Source organism: Lactuca serriola, chromosome 4 (genome assembly GCF_051521515.1).
Source record: "Lactuca serriola cultivar US96UC23 chromosome 4, Lser_US96UC23_V15, whole genome shotgun sequence".
Lineage (NCBI taxonomy): Eukaryota > Viridiplantae > Streptophyta > Magnoliopsida > Asterales > Asteraceae > Lactuca > Lactuca serriola.
Window position 1 is genome coordinate 275,875,363 of NC_136411.1, and position 9,407 is coordinate 275,884,769.

The window sequence follows — 9,407 nt, forward strand, 5'->3', positions numbered from 1 at the left end:
AGTGTGATGCCTCAAATGCTTCACACAACACCAAATGCTTTTGGAATGAATTTAGAGAGAGTGCACACACTCTAAAATTGGCCTAACCCTCACTTCTCTTTGTGTAGCCGATTTTGGTGGAGAACATGTTCTTTATGTAGTGTTGACACATCTAGGGTTACACCATGTAAACCCTAATGTGTCATGGCTCTTCATTTCCATGACCCATGGGTTTGTAACTTCCATGGAGCATCCATGGAGCATCCTATGGGTTTAACCCAACTTGATAATCCATGGAGCCTCTTAGCCCACTATACAAGTTATGGATGATTTACATAATCAACCCATATATTTAATTAGTTATCTTTTGATCACTTAATTAATTCTTGATCTAACTAATTAAATAATAGTATTAATATATTAGAACTTTTAATATATTAATAAACCACAAGTGTTATTTCTCTCATTTAGTCTATCCAATTACATGGTGCCATGCAACCCAAATGGACCATGTCGGGTCGGGTCAAGTACATACCAGAAATAGTTATGGACTTAGACTCCTTATCCAACAGTCTCCCACTTGGATAAGTCTAATAACTATAACTTCAAGTATGACTTCAGGAACCGATCTTCAATCGTAGGTCTTTCAAGGTCTCTTGAAACTGTGAAGATGATGATACGCCATTTAAGATAAGTGATCATATAATCCTCTATTCTAGATATCAGCCAGACAAATACATGGAACAATGTCTTACTTATTGTCCAACAGTTTGTTTCCTGATTTCCGATTTTTTTGACAAAGAACTTAATTGAACACATCAACTTAGTTATGACCGGGGCCGGTACATAGGTCAAAACAAAATCATCAAGGGGCCCAGATATCAGCTTCTAATCCAAGAAGGAACATATAAACTTCGACTCATATGTTTGCTCTACTACTTATTGAATTATACATAAAGGCACGTTTTATAACATCGAGTTACCAATGCGTTTTCGTACAATCAATGCATAACCAACTCATAGGTAGCAAATCATATCTCTAGGTTTGAAGACTTATATGATATTATCGTCTCACGATCACTCGAGATGAATTCCATGAAGTGATTCCAGTGAGCGTGGGTTGAGTCCAATGCTCAGAACTTATGAGTACTCATGATTGTTGTAGCCATGTCCAACACCTTAGACCTCTGCAACCAATCATGACAGTCTTGATTCATACTTACTTCTGACATATGACCGACTGTGGAGGTTCAAATAATATGATATACCAAACATAATTATTCTGGAAGTCAAAACATGCAAAAGAAATATAGTAAACGATCAACAAGAGATAGCAACACTTTACTCATAAGTAAAACACCTTTTATTCATCATCTAATGTCAATTAGACTTTACAAATTTCAAGTTTATCTAACTACTAAATCTAATATCATCCTTCATCCCTATGCTCCGAGCATGCTGGAGATGCTTAACGCGAGTCAGTCCCTTCATGAGGGGATCTGCTGGATTCTCATCCGATGATACCCTTTTCGCCACGAGGAGTCCTTCTTCTATTCGATGTCTTGCTTGGAACTCTTCCAAGAAATTTTTCCTCCGTTTAAGGTAAAGACCCAGCCTGACTGAGAGCGGAAATTATCCCTATCAGTGTAAACGCTAGCATCATTATACCTTACAACTCTCAAGTCATCACTCCCACCAAGGGTAAGGAACAGTCCTTAGTCCTCCGTAGGTACTTGAGGATATTCTTTACCGCAGTCCAGTGTGCCTTACCAGGGTTCCTCTGATACCTGCTAACCATGCTCAAGGCAAAGGCTACATCGAGTCGAGTACACGTTATAGCATACATGATCGATCCTACACCCAAAGCATAAGGTATTCGACTAATTTATGCTATCTCAGCCTCAGTACTAGGGCCTGCCATGGCTTCCGCATAACTGTTAGGTCCATCCAGACCTATCAGTGTCTCATCACTGATAAGTGTATCACCTTCCGCAGTAATATCGAATTCATAGTAATGCTCAGGTGCATTCCTAACCCTTGTGGAACGCCTCAGGGGTACAAACTTGTTAACTGGCTCAACAGGAGTTGTGTCCTTAAGTTGAGTGCAAGGGTTTGAAGTTCCTTCACCACTTGACTCTTGAATTTCTTCAAGGTCAACTTGCCTCCCATTGTTTCCTTGGCTTATGAACTCTCTCTCTCTCTCGAAAGAACGCCCTCCTAGCTACAAAGACCACATTTTTACTAGGGTTGTAGAAGAGGTAACCAAAGGATTATAGTGGGTAGCCGATGAAAATACACCTCTCACTTCGAGGTTCGAGTTTATCATGAGTCTTGCGTCTCACGAAAGACTCGCAACCCCAAATCGTGATGTGGTCTAGTTTGGGTACTTTACCAGTGCACATCTCATTAAGAGTTTTGGCAAGTTTCTTTGTAGGGAACATATTAAGGATATGGGCGGTAGTGTCTAAGGCATACCCCCAAAATGAGATTGGTAGCGAAGCTCGACTCATCATGGAACGGACCATATCCATCAAGGTTCGATTATGCCTCTCAGCTACACCATTCAACTGTGGTGTCCTGGGAGGTGTCAATTGTGAGACAATCCCACATTCCCTAAGACAGTATAGGAACTCTGAATTAAGATACTCACCACCTCGATCAGATCGAAGCATCTTAATGTTCTTGCCCAATTGATTCTCGGCTTCCTGTTTAAATTCTTTAAACCTTTCAAAAGTCTCTGACTTATGCTTGACTAAGTAGACATATCCATATCTACTGTAATCATCAGTAAAAGCCAAATAATAATGATTAGCATCCCTTGTGGCATGTTTGAAGGGTCCACACACATCTGTGTGTATAAGATCCAACAAACCTTCACCCCTCTCATAAGAACTTGTGAAGGGTGACTTTGTCATTTTTCCAAGTAAGCATGATTCGCAACTATCATCTGGCTTTAGGTCAAATGACTCCAAGACTCCATCCTTTTTGAGTTGGCTTATGCGTTTCTTGCTTATATGTCCAAGACGACAATGCCATAATGATGCTTTATCCAAGTTATTATCATTAACAGAATCAATACACAATACATTATTTCCTAAGTTATCAACCACAGATACAGTTTCATACACTCCATCACAAGGTAATGCTTTAAAATAAAGAATATTATTAAAGAAAGCATTAATTGAACCAACTTCATTATCAAATTAAAAGGTGAAACCTTGTTTATACAATGCATGAAAGGAAATAATATTTCTTGCCATTTCTGGCGAATAACAACACTTATTCAAATCTAAACTAAACCCACTACTTAGCGATAAAGTATAAACTCCAATCTTGGTGACAGGTAAAGCTTTCCTATTCCCCAAGATTAAGTTTATTCTTCCATGCTCCATATTCTCACTTCTTCTTAGTCCCTGCAAATCAGAACAGATATGAATACCACAACCGGTATCAAGGACCCAAGAGTTAGAATGGGGTGAGTTATTAGATAAGATAGTGTAAATACCTGCATGGTTGGGTTTAACTTTCCCATCCTTCACATCTTGCTGGTATTTTAGGCAGTTCCGCTTCCAATGAGACTTTTCATGGCAATAGAAGCATTCAGCCTCTTTTGGGTCAGAAGAAGGAGTGACGAAACCTTTCTTGGTTCCACTTGAAGAAGAGCCATCAAGGGTGCTAGCCTTGGTACCCTTCGAAGACCTCTTCCTCTTCTTCCCTTGACCTTTCCCGATTGCCAAAACCAGGACAGAGTTTGGAGTAGGAGTGTTAACAACCGACTTACCCTTAAGACCTGTTTCTGCGGTCTTGAGGAGTCCCTAAAGTTTGCTGAGTGTGACCTCTTCCTTATTGATGTGATATGTTATGCGGAATTAATCATAGCACGATGGTAAGGAGTTCAAAATTATATATATTGCAAGCTCCTTAGGGAAGTTCACATTAAGCTTCAGCAAACGATCCACATACCTTTGCATTTTCTACATGTGGCTCGTGACGGATTCCCCGTCCTTCATCATGGTTGTTATCATGGAGCAAATGATTTCATACCTCTCTTGTCGTGCACTTTGATGGTATCTTTCCATTAGATCTTGGTGTATTTCAAAAGGGTAGAAGTCCTCATAGGACTTTTGGAGTTCCGCTATCATGGTGGCCAGCATGATGCATGCCACTTTTGTAGCATCCCTTTCATGTGCCTGGAAGTCAGCGATCTCCTGGGGAGTTGCAGTGATCTCATCAATCTCCTTAAGCTCCTTGTCAAGGACATATTATTTGTCCTCGTAGCAGGTAATCATCCTGAAGTTTCTGATTCATTCATTGAAGTTGGATCCATCAAAAGTGACTTTCCTACACAAGTTCATAAGGGTAAAGGAACCAATAGGATTAGAGCCAGAAGCAGCATTGTTTGAAGACATCTGAAAGAAGAGAACAAGATTAGTTTAGATATTAAGAGAGTCCTTAATAAAACACCCAAATGTAATATTAAGTCTAGGTTCCAATCACAATATATTATAACTTAGAAGAGGTATGCTGTAATCCAAGCTATAACATATTTGAAAGGTAGGTGAATGACGATTCACCAATTTCCACCATGAAAACGAAATATAAATATTAGGTTTTTAATTGGTTCTTAGAAATTCCTAGATTCTTTTGAGATTCAATGAACTTTTCAAAGGCATGTTTCAATCTCGAGTGTGACCTCCATGTTTTTGTTGGGTTTTGAGCATACTACGACATCTTATGGTGCACATACAACCCTAAATACCTTGGATCTATGTTTTCTCTATTATACATGCAAATATGAAGTTTCCAAGATATTACCCTATACTAGCATACAAATATCATATACTTGGGTAATAAAATAAATAGAATACATACCTTGTTGTTGTTGCTTGACTCCATGAAGCTTGAGAGCCTAGTGCCCCAAGTGTGACACCTCAAATGGTTCACACAACATCATGAACACTTGGAATAACCATGAGAAGAAGACACTCTAAGCTCAAATTGACTAGCCCTCATATGTGTATTACTTGTGTCAATTTCTTGAGCTAAAGGGGTCCTTATATAATGTGCACATTAGGGTACACCATGTAACCCATGACTTTACCCATTCCTTATGCTCCATGGGTTTTAATCTCCATGGAGTATCCATGGACCACCACATGGGTTAAACCCAACATAAGGAATCGTGGATCATAAGCCCACATATATAAGAATGAATGATTTACACAATCAATCCCCATATATCTAATTAGTCTCTTTTGATCAATAAATTAAGTCCAAATTTATTCTTGATCAATACTAACTAAATAACATAATTTTATATTAATATATTAGAACTTATAATATATTAATATGTCACAAATGTCCTCTTCTCACAAACGGTCTATCCAAATGTCCAAATTCCATGCAACCCAAATGGACCATGCCGAGTCGGGTCATGTCTTACCAATTATAGTTACGGATTTAGACACTAATCCAACACTAATCGTAGCTCTCAAAAGTTATTGTCGAACTCTGATCTTGTCGATGAACTCTGACCTTTTCAATGAATTGTCAATTATATAAGGGATCATATATTCCTCCATTTTAGATATCATATGGACTGAGACATGGATTATCAATCATTCTCTCTGTCCATTTGTTTTTTCCCGATTTCCAATTTACGATGACTGACTCATTGAACAAATCAAATCAGTCATGGCTTGGCCAAGCACTCACATGTGTCATCACTAAATCATCGAAGGGCCCACAGATATCGCTTTTATCCCGAAGGTAAAATGAATGGATAAACTTTGAGTCACATGGCTTGCTCTACTACTTGTTGAATCATACACAAAGGCACGTTTTATAACATCGAGTTACCAATGCGTTTTCGTGCAATCAATGTACAACCAACTCATAGTAACAACTCAAATCTCTAGGTTTGAAGAATATAAGATATTATCGTCTCATGATCACTCGTGACAAAATCCATGAAGTGATTCAAATGATCACGGATTGAATCCAATATTCAGAACTTATGAGCACTCATGAGTGTTGTAGCTCCTTTTTCCAACATCTTAGACCTCTACAATCCAACTCATGACAGTCTTGATTCATATCTACTTCCAACATATGACCGACTGTGGATGGTATGAATAACTTAGTCATTCACGAAGAATGACCTAGTTTATTCTGGAAGTCAAAACATGCAAAATGAAACACAAGAATAATTGAATCTAGTATGGTCTCAAAACCTATGAATATAAATACAACACCTTTTATTTATCACCATACTAATTACTCATTATTAATTGTTTCAGTTTTATCATCTTTATACTTGAGTTAAAAACACTAATTGTCCCATGCTCCAAGCATGTACACTATGTTTTTTCTAAACACTAGTCATGCCATACACCAAGTATGCATACTAAGTTTATCTATGATCTATACTTTGTGAAATAGACCGATTGAACATAATTCCAATGATTCTATTTTCACATCCCAAATCCTTATCGAAAATGTAAGAATTCCAAATTCCTATCATTTACCGAAATCTGTTAGATTTTAAACTTATATGCATTGATCCTGTTGTAATGATTATGCACAAAGTCACAAAGACTTGTCAACAGACATTACAGAGTATTCTAATGGAGATCAACTCCATGGAAACATTCTTCTTACATTAAGTTTTTCTAACCTTACACAAATTGAATAACTTCCACCTATGAAAACATTTCCATATTCCCATTTTGACTATCACTTCTGAACAAGAGTTGCCTATTTTCAGAATATGTCAATATGGTCCTTCCAAAATTTAACACTATACTTCCAACTGTCCCCAAGCAACCAATCTTTCGTAATCCTTAGATTGTTATCGACAATTGCTTAATTATTTTAGTCATAGCCAATTCTAGATTCCCCCCCCCCCCCCTTAATGCCCAAAGCATTTGGAAAATTTAGAAAGGATGAATATTATAGCACATGCAATCGATCGTATATCCCAAGCACATGGGACACGATTCATGATGTCTCACATAAAGACATGATACTAGACCAGTCTTTTTGCTACAATATTTCTATGTCTATTTGCCAAGTTCTCATAATTCAGATTACGAAAATGAATGTTGTAATCATAATCGAATTATAAAACGCAAATAATGGACCCATATATAGAATTTCCTTATGTTGAGCCACTCCAACATAAAATTCATATATATAACCTTGACTAAAGACGATTAACACCTCAGTCTAAGCTTTTAGAATTGAAATGAAGTACAATTTCCTCTCCCTTAATTATAGCAAAACAACTTTTTTTCCAATTGAAACTTTTGTTTTCTATAATTAACATTTCTAACTTTCAATACTTGTCATAATTATCATGCTCCCACTAACATGAAAATTATTAGCATAACATTTATGCTCCAACTAGCATTGATATGTACTCAGAAATCAGCTGGACTTCTAGAAATCAATACTTTAATGACTTTCTTACCAAAGTTCAGATTTCTGATACAAGATTGCTTTGATAAGACTTTATCAAAATCATACACCTTATCTTAGATAGCTCACATGTGTATCTAAACAATTTTATAACTATGAAAAGGGATTTCATTATCACAGTCTCAATTGTTTAGACCTTTGTCATTTCTCATAAGTCCATGTTAGTGTGTCGGTTAACCACGCACGCTCCACTAACGACTTTGAGAACTACAAATATCACAATTGCTATCTACTTAAAATCTACTTAGTGAAAGAATTTCCTCACCATCATTTCCATGAATCGGAGAGAAACCTTATGACTCTTAGATTTTATGGTGTATGTGTTATTATCCATGTGAATTTGTCAAACCATATTCATCAGACTAGGTTAGTGACAAATCCTAACTCATATGGATTGAACTTGTGCAATCTTAACTTCTTGCCACCTGACAGCACAAGGGCCTGCCATTGCTTCCAAGTAGTTATGCAAACAATTGAGAACATGTAGAACTCAAATATATATATATATATATATATATATATATATATATATATATATATATATATATATATATATATATAGCCAACTTAACTGGAATGGGCACATAAATGTCAACACGATAGGTTATAAACCTCTAGTTGTGTCCTAGTGATGAAATACATGTTTTATTCTTGATTACTTCTTGAAACCCTTTCAGGATCTTTTAGACTCCTACTGTCTCCTTGACCTATAAGACTTTCTTGACAAATATTCAAGAGATAGTGTGGATTCTAATATAGACAGACACTTAACACAATTGGCCTAAGTTGTTCTCTGTTTTATCCAAAACAACACAACTTACCAAATTCAAAGGTACAAGAGTAGAAAACATTTTACTCTTACATTTCACTAGTCTTAATCAACCTTCTTTAAGATGTGTCAGTCAGGTTACATTTTGTGGTGGGCTTGATCAGTACACAAGAATGTGTACTCGATCCCTTAGTCCTTTACTTGAATCACACATCCATGTGAACAAGTAATTAATATTAATTTTCCAATGCTTGAAAGTTCTCATTCATCATACTATACAACTTACATGATTCCAAGTTTCGGTCCAATTGAAACTTGGGTGATGATAAAATTTCTTTATTTGGTAAATTTAGACACTACCACAAATGAAAGAATCAAAACCATTTTCCTATATTACTAGCAATGGAATCATATAAACAACAATTTTTTTTTCCCAAATGCCATTGTAAGAATACTTAAAACAAATAAAATAAAAATTTTCCTTTTATTTTAAAAACTTTCCGGAAAAACTTATCCTTACAATCCATATGAAAACCTTGTTGTTATATATTCCTACGCAATGTGTCATAACTCCTAAGTAACAACTTCAAAATTCTGATGCGATCGAAGTCCATCTTCGCGAACAGAAGCGACATATACTTCCTTTAAGCTATCTCTCTTTTCTTTGATTCTTATAACATCAACATGTGACTCAGTCAAATTATGTAATAAGAATCTCCAAATAGGAGCTTAACAGAGTTAGACAATGGACTTTACCTGAAGTAGAGTCAAACTTATTGACTTTAACATCCTTAGGTAAATTTGGCAGCTTCGCAAATAGTGCCCCTTTCCTTTGGTAATTTTAACAAATGGACCCTTTGGTAATGGTACATGGGACTATCACATACTTAGCTTTTCTCTTTACCATTTGGTCAACCGATTTGACTATGGCCGATCCTTTTCCATTGGGAGGAGAATGCTTTTTCTGGATTTCTAGTGTCATCATTGTCAATGTCCATAAAGTTTTGGGAAGTCGATCTGCTAATCAAATTTGCTTTACTAGCCTTCCAAATCATTGTTGATTCAGCAGTACCAAGCAAATAGATAAGATCATTAAGGGTCTTGTCATAATCTGTTTCATAGGAGTCCCAAAGGAACTCACTATGTGACTTAGAAAGTGATTGAACCACCAAATTTTTCT